Raw genomic sequence first — 14,714 nt, 5'->3', positions numbered from 1 at the left:
TGAAGAGCTGAGATTGACTCGTGGTACATTGGTCTCCCTTCTCTTCCCCCCAATTACTCACTATGCCTTCTTTCTCTCTTCCCCCTTCACCCCCTTCCCTACCTTCCCCACCTTCGCCCTCCCCCGCCCCCTCGCTCTCGTGTCCCTTCCCGCTCTCTCCCCTTCTCTACAGATCCAACAGTAACAACAGTCATGGACAAGACGTGTGGCCAGCGTTACAACCCGCGGGGAAGACGACCAATGGTCTATCGGAGCACAGTAAGAGCCCGCGTCGAACGGCGGCGGCTTGGACTCTGAACACACGACACCGGACGGACCAGAACGTGACGTTGGCCTGGGCTCTGTGACTGGCCTCTCGCCCTTCTCCTCAAGCCGTGACCCCCCAAGGTGAAAGGGCCGTACACACTTCACTCGAACACTTTCGAGTACCTACGACGCTCCATCGCTCTGTTTGTGTGTATCAGTCTTTAACAACCATCCACTGACATTAACTCCCCAAACCAATTTTACACACAGCTTCTTTTCTAAAGGCCCCATTTGGAAATGTTTTCACACAAAGAACAATGACTAACATGAGAAGTAGAATTTTAATTTATCCTGTTCCCGGGCAACAACTCCTTCAAACCTCCTCGATGCTCTACTGGTTATCTCTCGTCTACTGGTGTTGCTGTTATCTCTCGTCTACTGGTGTTGCTGTTATCTCTCGTCTACTGGTGTTGCTGTTATCTCTCATCTACTGGTGTTGCTGTTATCTCTACTGGCGTGCTGTTGCTTATCTCTACTGGCGTTGCTGTTATCTCTATCTACTGGTGTTGCTGTTATCTCTCGTCTACTGGTGTTGCTGTTATCTCTCATCTACTGGTGTTGCTGTTATCTCTCATCTACTGGTGTTGCTGTTATCTCTCATCTACTGGTGTTGCTGTTATCTCTCATCTACTGGTGTTGCTGTTATCTCTACTGGTGTTGCTGTTATCTCTCTACTGGTGTTGCTGTTATCTCTCATCTACTGGTGTTGCTGTTATCTCTCTACTGGTGTTGCTGTTATCTCTCTACTGGTGTTGCTGTTATCTCTCTACGGGTGTTGCTGTTATCTCTCACCTACTGGCGTGGCTGTTATCTCTCACCTACTGGTGTTGCTGTTATCTCTCGTCTACTGGTGTTGCTGTTATCTCTCATCTACTGGTGTTGCTGTTATATCTCATCTACTGGCGTTGCTGTTATCTCTCGTCTACTGGCTGGCTGTTATCTTCATCTACTGGCGTTGCTGTTATATCTCATCTACTTGGAGTGGCTGTTATGCTGTTACTCGTGGCTGTTATCTCTTGTCTACTGGCGTTGCTGTTATATCTCAATGTTCTACTGGCGTGGCTCTTATCTCTCGCCTACTGGCGTGGCTGTTATCGCAATGTTCCAACATCTGGCTGTTAGTCTTCTGTCTACTGGAGGCTGGCTGTTATCTGGAAAGCCTTCCCAGAAGAGTGGAGGCTGTCTACTGGCGTGGCTGTTATCTGTTATCTAGTGGAAAGCCTTCCCAGAAGAGTGGAGGTTGTTATAGCAGCAATGTTCCTACATCTAGTGGAAAGCCTTCCCAGAAGAGTGGAGGCTGTTATAGCAGCAATGTTCCAACATCTAGTGGAAAGCCTTCCCAGAAGAGTGGAGGCTGTTATAGCAGCAACGTTCCAACATCTAGTGGAAAGCCTTCCCAGAAGAGTAGAGGCTGTTATAGCAGCAAAGAGGGGACCAACTCCATATGAATGCTCATGGTGATGGAATGAGATGTTGGACGAGCAGGTGTCCACATCCTGTCGGTAGTGTAATTTAATCTCTGGTCATCCTCTCTCTCCACACCATGGTTGTTCTAACAGAGCTGCTGTGTCTTTCAGCCCCAGGGACGCTCTGCCAGAGGTCACCAGGATCAGGGACACGCAACACGGGGACTCCTCAGAACGTCACAACCTGGTAAGATGGAGAACATGGGAGAGTTTTCAGGGGCTAGGAAAATGTTATGCCAAGACGGTCTTTATTATTCGACCTTAGACTTGATAGATGGGAATCTGCAGCTATCTGTTGCTTCCTAGACATCTTGATTGAAAAGCTGTTACACATTGGTCAGTATTATTCTTCATAAAAAAACAACAACTAATCAGTGTTGGTTTATTCATTCTAATATTATTGCTCTCTCTCCCTCCCTCTCTCTCCCTCCCTCTCTCTCTCCCTCCCTCTCTCTCTCCTCCCTCTCTCTCTCCTCCCTCTCTCTCCCTCCCTCTCTCTCTCCTCCTCCCTCTCTCTCTCCTCCCTCTCTCTCTCCTCCTCCCTCTCTCTCCCTCCCTCTCTCTCCTCCCTCTCTCCTCCCTCCTCTCTCTCCCTCCCTCCTCTCCTCCCTCTCTCTCCTCCCTCTCTCCTCCTCCCTCCCTCTCTCCTCTCTCCTCTCTCCCTCTCTCCCTCTCTCCCTCCCTCCCTCTCTCTCCTCCCTCATCTCCCTCTCTCTCTCTCTCTCCTCCCTCCCTCTCTTCTCCCTCTCTCCCTCCCTCCCTCTCTCCTCCCTCTCTCCTCCCTCCCTCTCTTCTCCCTCTCTCCTCCCTCCCTCTCTCCTCCCTCTCTCCTCCCTCCACTCTCTCCCCTCTCCTCCCTCCTCTCCTCCTCCCTCTCTCCTCCCTCCCTCTCTCCTCCCTCCTCCCTCCCTCTCTCCTCCCTCTCTCCTCTCCCTCCCTCCTCTCCTCCCTCGCCTCATCCTCTCTCTCCTCGCCTCCCACATCTCTCTCTCCTCCCTCGCCTCCCACATCTCTCTCTCCTCCCTCCCTCTCTCTCCTCCCTCTCTCCTCCCTCCCTCTCTCCTCTCTCCTCCCTCTCCTCTCCTCCCTCATCTCCCTCTCCTCTCTCTCCTCTCTCTCTCCCTCTCTCCTCTCTCTCCTCTCTCTCCTCTCCTCTCTCTCTCTCTCCTCCCTCTCTCTCCTCCCTCCCTCCTCCCTCTCTCCTCCCTCCTCTCCTCCCTCCCTCTCCCCTCCTCTCTCCTCTCTCTCTCTCTCTCTCTCTCTCTCTCTCTCTCTCTCTCCCTCTCTCTCTCTCCCTCCTCCCTCCCTCCCTCTCCTCCCTCCCTCCTCCCTCCCTCTCTCCTCCCTCCCTCTCTCTCCCTCCCTCCCTCTCTCCTCCCTCCCTCTCTCCTCCCTCCCCTCCCTCCCTCCCTCCCTCCCCCTCTCCTCCCCCTCATCTCCTCTCCTCCCTCATCCTTCTCTCCTCCCTCGCCTCCCACATCTCTCTCTCCTCCTCGCCTCCCACATCTCTCTCTCCTCCCCTCGCCTCCCACATCTCTCTCTCCTCCCTCCTCTCTCCTCCCTCTCTCCTCCCTCCCTCCTCCTCCTCTCTCCTCCCCCCCCTCTCCTCCCTCTCTCTCTCTCCTCCCTCCCTCCCCCCTCTCCTCCCTCCCTCTCTCCCCCTCATCTCACTCTCCTCCCTCGCCTCCCACATCTCTCTCTCCTCCCTCGCCTCCCACATCTCTCTCCTCCCTCGCCTCCCACATCTCTCTCTCTCCTCCCTCCCTCATCTCTCTCTCTCTCCCCTCCCTCCCTCATCTCTCTCTCTCTCCCCTCCCTCCCTCATCTCTCTCTCCCTCTCTCCCTCTCTCTCCCCCCTCTCTCTCTCTCTCCTCTCTCCTCCCTCCCTCTCTCTCCTCCCTCATCTCCCTCTCCTCTCTCTCCTCCCTCATCTCCCTGTCCTCTCTCTCTCCTCCCTCTCTCCTCCCTCCCTCCCTCTCTCCTCCCTCCCTCCTCTCCTCCTCCTCTCCCTCCCTCCCCTCCCTCCCTCCCTCCCTCCCTCCCTCCCTCTCTCCTCCCTCCCTCCCTCCCTCCCTCCCTCCTCTCCTCTCCTCCCTCCCTCTCCCCCCCTCTCTCCTCCCCCTCATCTCTCTCTCCTCCCTCATCCTTCTCTCCTCCCTCGCCTCCCACATCTCTCTCTCCTCCCTTGCCTCCCATCTCTCTCTCTCCCTTGCCTCATCTCCCTCTGCCTCCTCCCACTCCTCTCCTCCCTCGCCTCCCACATCTCTCTCTCCTCCCTTGCCTCCCACATCTCTCTCTCTCCTCCCTCCCTCATCTCTCTCTCTCCCCACTCCCTCATCTCTCTCTCTCCCCACTCCCTCATCTCTCTCTCTCCCCACTCCCTCATCTCTCTCTCTCCCCACTCCCTCATCTCTCTCTCTCCCCACTCCCTCATCTCTCTCTCTCCCCACTCCCTCATCTCTCTCTCTCCCCTCTCTCTCTCCCTCTCTCTCTTCCCCTCTCTCTCTTCCCTCCTCTCTCTTCCCCTCTCTCCTCCCCTCTCTCTCTTCCCCTCTCTCCCCTCTCTCTCCCCCTCCCTCCTCCCCCCTCCCCTCCCCCTCCCTCCCTCCCTCCCTCCCTCCCTCCCTCCCTCCCCCAGCTCCCAGACAGTGACTCTCCGTCGCCCCCTCCTGTCCTCTCCGGCCCTCCTGGTTTCTCCAAAGCCAGCCAGGTGGTTCCCATCAGTGTGACCACCCGGTCTCCCTTTCAGGGGGCTGCCGCCGAGTCCCAGTCTCTGTTCTCTGACAATAGTAACTATCGCCATCCTAACCCCATCCCCAGCAGCCTCCGTGGGTTCCCCAGCACCTCCACACATAACAACAACGACACCTGGCCCACTGCACCCCAACCACACAGCCTCTTCACTTCAGGTACAGTGGGAACTCAATATAAATGACAAGTATATCTATTCTGTTATCTGTGTACGTTACAAATGGGAGATCTATACTCTTTTTGATCATGTAATCTAATTGATTTTACTGGGGGTTTGAGAGTCCAAATGTCTAGCCGTAGACGAGACGGCCTAGCTAGTGGCGAGGCGGCCTAGCTAGTGGCGAGGCGGCCTAGCTAGTGGCGAGGCGGCCTAGCTAGTGGCGAGGCGGCCTAGCCGTAGACGAGACGGCCTAGCTAGTGGCGAGGAGGCCTAGCCGTAGACGAGACGGCCTAGCTAGTGGCGAGGCGGCCTAGCTAGTGGCGAGGCGGCCTAGCCGTAGACGAGACGGCCTAGCTAGTGGCGAGGCGGCCTAGCTAGTGGCGAGGCGGCCTAGCTAGTGGCGAGGAGGCCTAGCTAGTGGCGAGGCGGCCTAGCTAGTGGCGAGGAGGCCTAGCTAGTGGCGAGGCGGCCTAGCTAGTGGCGAGGCGGCCTAGCTAGTGGCGAGGCGGCCTAGCTAGTGGCGGCGGCCAGCTAGTGGCGAGGCGGCCTAGCTAGTGGCGAGGAGGCCTAGCTAGTGGCGAGGAGGCCTAGCTAGTGGCGAGGCGGCCTAGCTAGTGGCGAGGCGGCCTAGCTAGTGGCGAGGCGGCCTAGCTAGTGGCGAGGCGGCCTAGCTCGTGGCGAGGCGGCCTAGCTCGTGGCGAGGCGGCCTAGCTCGTGGCGAGGCGGCCTAGCTAGTGGCGAGGCGGCCTAGCTAGTGGCGAGGCGGCCTAGCTAGTGGCGAGGCGGCCTAGCTAGTGGCGAGGAGGCCTAGAGGAGGCCTAGCTAGTGGCGAGGAGGCCTAGCTAGTGGCGAGGCGGCTAGCTAGTGGCGAGGCGGCCTAGCTAGTGGCGAGGCGGCCTAGCTAGTGGCGAGGCGGCCTAGCTAGTGGCGAGGCGGCCTAGCCGGTGTATTAATTATAGGCGTTTTAAAAGCTTTTTCTGTTAAATTTGACATCACTAATATCTATCTCTCTCCTCCAGATTCCATCCCAGTATCGTCCTCAACAGACTGGCAGGCAGCCTTCGGCTTCGGCTCATCCAAACAACAGACGTCAGAAGATGACTTGGGATTCGATCCTTTCGACATCACCCGTAAAGCCCTGGAGGACCTGATAGAGAAGGAGCTCAACGTTCAGGACAGCCTCCCGTCCATCTCCCCAGGTCCCTTCCCCCACCACCACCACCACTCCCTCCTTTCCTCCGTAGCTGCTCCTGGTCCCCCTGGAGAGCTGATACCCCGTAACCACTTCTTCTCTGGGCCCAACTCCGGGCTCTCTAGTAATCACTGCTTCTCCCAGATGCATCAACATCACCCTCAACAACGGGCCGTCTATAACTCCTTCAGCTTCCCCGGACAGCCGCCTTCATCATCGTCATCGTCTTCATCACAGACCAGCCGCCACCCCTGGATGACGTCTGCCCCGAACCGAAATAACTTCACGACGCACTTCGGCGGCAACCGTACGGTGTCACAACACAGCAGCTTCCTGGACCTGATGCTGCCCAGTACAGGGCTGGGAGGCATCGCCACGACAGGTAATACATACCATAATAATGTATACAGAGCATTCAGAAAGTATTCAGACCCCTTGACGTTTTTTCCACATTTTGTTACGTTACAGCCTTATTCTAAAATGGATTAAATTAATGTTTTTCCCTCATCAATCTACCTCACAATACCCGATAATGACCTCACAGTACCCCATAATGACATCACAATACCCCATAATGACATCACAATGAAATATCGTCAGTGAAGACTTGGGGATAATGTATTTAAATAGTCAGTGAGAAGGACTTGGGGATAATGTATGGAATATAGTCAGAATGACTTGGTGATAATGTATGGAATATAGTCAGAGAAGGACTTGGGGATAATGTATGGAATACAGTCATTGAGAATGACTTGGGGATAATATATGGAATATAGTCATTGAGAATGACTTGGGGATAATGTATGGAATATACACAGTGAAAAGGACTTGGGGATAATGTATGGAATATAGTCGGTGAGAATATATATAATGGACACATGGAACGCTGCCAGTGGTAGTTATGACTGGGAACAGCTGTCCCTGTTTATAATGGAGACATGGAACGCTGCCAGTGGTAGTTATGACTGGGAACAGCTGTCCCTGTTTATAATGGAGACATGGAACGCTGCCAGTGGTAGTTATGACTGGGAACAGCTGTCCCTGTTTATAATGGAGACATGGAACGCTGCCAGTGGTAGTTATGACTGGGAACAGCTGTCCCTGTTTATAATGGAGACATGGAACGCTGCCAGTGGTAGTTATGACTGGGAACAGCTGTCCCTGTTTATAATGGAGACATGGAACGCTGCCAGTGGTAGTTATGACTGGGAACAGCTGTCCCTGTTTATAATGGAGACATGGAACGCTGCCAGTGGTAGTTATGACTGGGAACAGCTGTCCCTGTTTATAATGGAGACATTGCCAGTGGTAGTTATGACTGGGAACAGCTGTCCCTGTTTATAATGGAGACTTACGCTGCCAGTGGTAGTTATGACTGGGAACAGCTGTCCCTGTTTATAATGGAGACATGGAACGCTGCCAGTGGTAGTTATGACTGGGAACAGCTGACATCCAGACATGGAACTGCCAGTGGTAGTTATGACTGGGATCAGGTCCCTGTTTATAATGGAGACATGGAGAAGCTGCCAGTGGTAGTTATCCTGGGAACAGGTATCCCTGTTTATAATGGAGGTGGGGTGCCAGTGGTGTTATCCTGGGAACAGCTGTCCCTGTTTATAATGGAGACATGGAACGCTGCCAGTGGTAGTCGTGACTGGGAACAGCTGTCCCTGTTTATAATGGAGACATGGGCTGCCAGTGGTAGTTATGACAGTTTTGAACTGGGCTGAGCCCTGTTTATAATGACATGGGCTGCCAGTGGTAGTTATGACTGGGAACAGCTGTCCCTGTTTATAATGGAGACATGGAACGCTGCCAGTGGTAGTTATGACTGGGAACAGCTGTCCCTGTTTATAATGGAGACATGGGAACGCTGCCAGTGGTAGTTATGACTGGGAACCTGTCCCTGTTTATAATGGAGACATGGAGGTGCCAGTGGTAGTTATGACTGGGAACAGCTGTCCCTGTTTATAATGGAGACATGGAACGCTGCCAGTGGTAGTTATGACTGGGAACAGCTGTCCCTGTTTATAATGGAGACATGGAACGCTGCCAGTGGTAGTTATGACTGGGAACAGCTGTCCCTGTTTATAATGGAGACATGGAACGCTGCCAGTGGTAGTTATGACTGGGAACAGCTGTCCCTGTTTATAATGGAGACATGGGCTGCCAGTGGTAGTTATGACTGGGAACAGCTGTCCCTGTTTATAATGGAGCACAGGCCAGTGGTAGTTATGACTGGGAACAGCTGTCCCTGTTTATAATGGAGACATGGAACGCTGCCAGTGGTAGTTATGACTGGGAACAGCTGTCCCTGTTTATAATGGAGAGCATGGAACTGCCAGTGGTAGTTATGACTGGGAACAGCTGTCCCTGTTTATTTGAGAACGACAGTGGTAGTTATGACTGGGAACACTGTCCCTGTTTATATGGAGACTCTGGGACGCTGCCAGTGGAGTTTGACTCAACAGCTGTCCCTGTTTATAATGGAGACATGGAACGCTGCCAGTGGTAGTTATGACTGGGAAGAGCAGTCCCTGTTTATAATGGAGACATGGTTCAGCTGCCAGTGGTAGATGACTGGGAACAGCTGTCCCTGTTTATAATGGAGACATGGAAGCTGCCAGTGGTAGTTATGACTGGGAACAGCTGTCCCTGTTTATAATGGAGACATGGAAAGCTGCCAGTGGTAGTTATGACTGGGAACAGCTGTCCCTGTTTATAATGGAGACATGGAAGCTGCCAGTGGTTTAGTTATGACAGTGGTAGTTATGACTGGGAACAGCTGTCCCTGTTTATAATGGAGACATGGAAGCTGCCAGTGGTAGTTATGACTGGGAACAGCTGTCCCTGTTTATAATGGAGACATGGAACCAGTGGTAGTTATGACTGGGAACAGCTGTCCCTGTTTATGATGGAGACATGGAACGCTGCCAGTGGTAGTTATGACTGGGAACAGCTGTCCCTGTTTATAATGGAGACATGGAACGCTGCCAGTGGTAGTTATGACTGGGAACAGCTGTCCCTGTTTATAATGGAGACATGGAACGCTGCCAGTGGTAGTTATGACTGGGAACAGCTGTCCCTGTTTATAATGGAGACATGGAACGGTCCAGTGGTAGTTATGACAGGGAACAGCTGTCCCTGTTTATAATGGAGACATGGAACGCTGCCAGTGGTAGTTATGACTGGGAACAGCTGTCCCTGTTTATAATGGAGACATGGAACGCTGCCAGTGGTAGTTATGACTGGGAACAGCTGTCCCTGTTTATATGGAGACATGAACGCTGCCAGTGGTAGTTATGACTGGGAACAGCTGTCCCTGTTTATAATGGAGACATGGAACGCTGCCAGTGGTAGTTATGACTGGGAACAGCTGTCCCTGTTTATAAGAGTTTTGGAGCCAGTGGTAGTTATGACTGGGAACAGGTCCCTGTTTAGTTGTTGACATCGCTGAGTGGTAGTTATGACTGGGAACAGCTGTCCCTGTTTATAATGGAGACATGGAACTCTGCCAGTGGTAGTTAAGACTGGGAACAGCTGTCCCTGTTTATAATGGAGACATGGAACGCTGCCAGTGGTAGTTATGACTGGGAACAGCTGTCCCTGTTTATAATGGAGACATGGAAGCTGCCAGTGGTAGTTATGATGGGAACAGGTCCCTGTTTATAATGGAGACATGGAACGCTGAGTGGTAGTTATGACTGGGAACAGCTGTCCCTGTTTATAATGGAGACATGGAACGCTGCCAGTGGTAGTTATGACTGGGAACAGCTGTCCCTGTTTATAATGGAGACATGGAACGCTGTCCAGTGGTAGTTATGACTGGGAACAGCTGTCCCTGTTTATAATGGAGACATGGAACGCTGCCAGTGGTAGTTATGACTGGGAACAGCTGTCCCTGTTTATAATGGAGACATGGAACGCTGCCAGTGGTAGTTATGACTGGGAACAGCTGTCCCTGTTTTCAAAATGGTAGTTATGACTGGGAACAGCTGTCCCTGTTTATAATGGAGACATGGAAGCTGCCAGTGGTAGTTATGACTGGGAACAGCTGGTTTATAATGGAGACATGGAACGCTGCCAGTGGTAGTTATGACTGGGAACAGCTGTCCCTGTTTATAATGGAGACATGGAACGCTGCCAGTGGTAGTTATGACTGGGAACAGCTGTCCCTGTTTATAATGGAGACATGGAAGCTGCCAGTGGTAGTTATGACTGGGAACAGCTGTCCCTGTTTATAATGGAGACATGGAACGCTGCCAGTGGTAGTTATGACTGGAACAGCTGTCCCTGTTTATAATGGAGACAGAGGAGGAAAATGGTAGAGGATGATGGAACAGCTGCCAGTGCAGGGTAGTTATGACTATGGCTGGGAACAGCTGTCCCTGTTTATAATGGAGACATGGAATGCCAGTGGTAGTTATGACTGGGAACAGCTGTCCCTGTTTATAATGGAGACATGGAACGCTGCCAGTGGTAGTTATGACTGGGAACAGCTGTCCCTGTTTATAATGGATGACAGAAAGGGCCAGTGGTAGTTATGACTGGGAACAGGTCCCTGTTTATAATGGAGACAGAACGCTGCCAGAGATAGTTTGGAGAACAGCTGTCCCTGTTTATAATGGAGAATGGAACGCTGCCAGTGGTAGTTATGACTGGGAACAGCTGTCCCTGTTTATAATGGAGACATGGAACGCTGCCAGTGGAGTTAGACTGGGAACAGCTGTCCCTGTTTATAATGGAGACATGGAACGCTGCCAGTGGTAGTTATGACTGGGAACAGCTGTCCCTGTTTATAATGGAGACATGGAAGCGCTGTGGTAGTGGTAGTTATGGACTGGGAACAAGCTGTCCCTGTTTATAATGGAGACATGGAACGCTGCCAGTGGTAGTTATGACTGGGAACAGCTGTCCCTGTTTATAATGGGATGGAACGCAGCCAGTGGTAGTTATGACTGGGAACAGCTGTCCCTGTTTATAATGGAGACATGGAGCTGCCTTGGTAGTTATGGGGAACAGGTGTTTATAATGGAGACATGGAACGCTGCCAGTGGTAGTTATGACTGGGAACAGCTGTCCCTGTTTATAATGGAGACATGGAACGCTGCCAGTGGAGTTATGACTGGGAACAGCTGTCCCTGTTTATAATGGAGACATGGGCTGCCAGTGGTAGTTAGACTGGGAACAGCTGGTTTATAATGGAGACAGAACGCTGCCAGTGGTAGTTATGACTGGGAACAGCTGTCCCAGTTTATAATGGAGACATGGAAGCTGCCAGTGGTAGTTATGACTGGGAACAGCTGTCCCTGTTTATAATGGAGACATGGAACGCTGCCAGTGGTAGTTATGACTGGGAACAGCTGTCCCTGTTTATAATGGAGACATGGAACGCTGCCAGTGGTAGTTATGACTGGGAACAGCTGTCCCTGTTTATAATGGAAAGGAAGCTGCCAGTGGTAGTTATGACTGGGAACAGCTGTCCCTGTTTATAATGGAGACATGGATGGGTAAGTGGAGAAAGGGAACAGCTGTCCCTGTTTATAATGGAGACATGGAACGCTGCCAGTGGTAGTTATGACTGGGAACAGCTGTCCCTGTTTATAATGGAGACATGGAACGCTGCCAGTGGTAGTTATGACTGGGAACAGCTGTCCCTGTTTATAATGGAGACATGGAACGCTGCCAGTGGTAGTTATGACTGGGAACAGCTGTCCCTGTTTATATACAGAGCCAGTGGTAGTTATGACTGGGAAGCTGTCCCTGTTTATAATGGAGACATGGAACGCTGCCAGTGGTAGTTATGACTGGGAACAGCTGTCCCTGTTTATAATGGAGACATGGAACGCTGCCAGTGGTAGTTATGACTGGGAACAGCTGTCCCTGTTTATAATGGAGACATGGAACGCTGCCAGTGGTAGTTATGACTGGGAACAGCTGTCCCTGTTTATAATGGAGACATGGAACGCTGCCAGTGGTAGTTATGACTGGGAACAGCTGTCCCTGATAATGGAGACATGGAACGCTGCCAGTGGTAGTTATGACTGGGAACAGCTGTCCCTGTTTATAATGGAGACATGGAACGCTGCCAGTGGTAGTTATGACTGGGAACAGCTGTCCCTGTTTATAATGGAGACATGGAACGCTGCCAGTGGTAGTTATGACTGGGAACAGCTGTCCCTGTTTATAATGGAGACATGGAACGCTGCCAGTGGTAGTTATGACTGGGAACAGCTGTCCCTGTTTATAATGGAGACATGGAACGCTGCCAGTGGTAGTTATGACTGGGAACAGCTGTCCCTGTTTATAATGGAGACATGGAACGCTGCCAGTGGTAGTTATGACTGGGAACAGCTGTCCCTGTTTATAATGGAGACATGGAACGCTGCCAGTGGTAGTTATGACTGGGAACAGCTGTCCCTGTTTATAATGGAGACATGGAACGCTGCCAGTGGTAGTTATGACTGGGAACAGCTGTCCCTGTTTATAATGGAGACATGGAACGCTGCCAGTGGTAGTTATGACTGGGAACAGCTGTCCCTGTTTATAATGGAGACATGGAACGCTGCCAGTGGTAGTTATGACTGGGAACAGCTGTCCCTGTTTATAATGGAGACATGGAACGCTGCCACAAGTTATGACTGGGAACAGCTGTCCCTGTTTATAATGGAGACATGGAACGCGCCAGTGGTACTGACTGGGAACAGCTGTCCCTGTTTATAATGGAGACATGGAACGCTGCCAGTGGTAGTTATGACTGGGAACAGCTGTCAAATCCACCGTTTTAATGGAGAATGGAATGGAACGCTGCCAGTGGTAGTTATGACTGGGAACAGCTGTCCCTGTTTATAATGGAGACATGGAAGCTGCCAGTGGTAGTTATGACTGGGAACAGCTGTCCCTGTTTATAATGGAGACATGGAACGCTGCCAGTGGTAGTTATGACTGGGAACAGCTGTCCCTGTTTATAATGGAGACATGGAACGCTGCCAGTGGTAGTTATGATAACAGCTGTCCCTGTTTATAATGGAGACATGGAACGCTGCCAGTGGTATTATGACTGGGAACAGCTGTCCCTGTTTATAATGGAGACATGGAACGCTGCCAGTGGTAGTTATGACTGGGAACAGCTGTCCCTGTTTATAATGGAGACATGGAACGCTGCCAGTGGTAGTTATGACTGGGAACAGCTGTCCCTGTTTATAATGGAGACATGGAACGCTGCCAGTGGTAGTTATGACTGGGAACAGCTGTCCCTGTTTATAATGGAGACATGGAACGCTGCCAGTGGTAGTTATGACTGGGAACAGCTGTCCCTGTTTATAATGGAGACATGGAACGCTGCCAGTGGTAGTTATGACTGGGAACAGCTGTCCCTGTTTATAATGGAGACATGGAACGCTGCCAGTGGTAGTTATGACTGGGAACAGCTGTCCCTGTTTATAATGGAGACATGGAACGCTGCCAGTGGTAGTTATGACTGGGAACAGCTGTCCCTGTTTATAATGGAGACATGGAACGCTGCCAGTGGTAGTTATGACTGGGAACAGCTGTCCCTGTTTATAATGGAGACATGGAACGCTGCCAGTGGTAGTTATGACTGGGAACAGCTGTCCCTGTTTATAATGGAGACATGGAACGCTGCCAGTGGTAGTTATGACTGGGAACAGCTGTCCCTGTTTATAATGGAGACATGGAACGCTGCCAGTGGTAGTTATGACTGGGAACAGCTGTCCCTGTTTATAATGGAGACATGGAACGCTGCCAGTGGTAGTTATGACTGGGAACAGCTGTCCCTGTTTATAATGGAGACATGGAACGCTGCCAGTGGTAGTTATGACTGGGAACAGCTGTCCCTGTTTATAATGGAGACATGGAACGCTGCCAGTGGTAGTTATGACTGGGAACAGCTGTCCCTGTTTATAATGGAGACATGGAACGCTGCCAGTGGTAGTTATGACTGGGAACAGCTGTCCCTGTTTATAATGGAGACATGGAACGCTGCCAGTGGTAGTTATGACTGGGAACAGCTGTCCCTGTTTATAATGGAGACATGGAACGCTGCCAGTGGTAGTTATGACTGGGAACAGCTGTCCCTGTTTATAATGGAGACATGGAACGCTGCCAGTGGTAGTTATGACTGGGAACAGCTGTCCCTGTTTATAATGGAGACATGGAACGCTGCCAGTGGTAGTTATGACTGGGAACAGCTGTCCCTGTTTATAATGGAGACATGGAACGCTGCCAGTGGTAGTTATGACTGGGAACAGCTGTCCCTGTTTATAATGGAGACATGGAACGCTGCCAGTGGTAGTTATGACTGGGAACAGCTGTCCCTGTTTATAATGGAGACATGGAACGCTGCCAGTGGTAGTTATGACTGGGGAAAAAACCCAACCCTGCAGCTCTCTTTTTTTGTGTGTTTTTTTTTGTCCACAAACAATCCCATGAGGTCATTGAATTGCATTGCATTGTGGGTAAGTAATAGGGTAATACATGAGCGAGAGAACCACTGGGTGGCAGCACATGATTACCCTAGTGTAGTGTAGTGTCGTGGCTGGAATGACCATCAGAACAGACTCACCCAGTCAGCCAACAGTATAGAAGATGTCATAGGATGTTAATTCCAGGGTCATATGTACAGATTTTGCATCACTGTTTGGCTACATAGCTTTGAAATAATGTAGAATAATAATTATATAATTATAATAATAATAATAATAATAATATATAGCAAATTGATCAAAGAATCTAAATGGTTAGGTAGTTGAGCTCCGACATTGACTGCAAACCATTTTTTACAATCCATCTTTCTCTCTGACTGACCGACCACGTAATC

General features: G+C 51.1%; 1 pseudogene; it reads left to right on the top strand.

Moving 5' to 3' along the window:
• Window positions 1-14,714, top strand: part of LOC135568923 (CCR4-NOT transcription complex subunit 4-like) — a 57,771-nt pseudogene that overhangs the window by 24,579 nt on the left and 18,478 nt on the right.

The sequence above is a fragment of the Oncorhynchus nerka genome, unplaced genomic scaffold (assembly GCF_034236695.1).
Source record: "Oncorhynchus nerka isolate Pitt River unplaced genomic scaffold, Oner_Uvic_2.0 unplaced_scaffold_1331, whole genome shotgun sequence".
Taxonomy (NCBI): domain Eukaryota; kingdom Metazoa; phylum Chordata; class Actinopteri; order Salmoniformes; family Salmonidae; genus Oncorhynchus; species Oncorhynchus nerka.
This window is presented reverse-complemented; position numbering and strand designations above follow the sequence as displayed.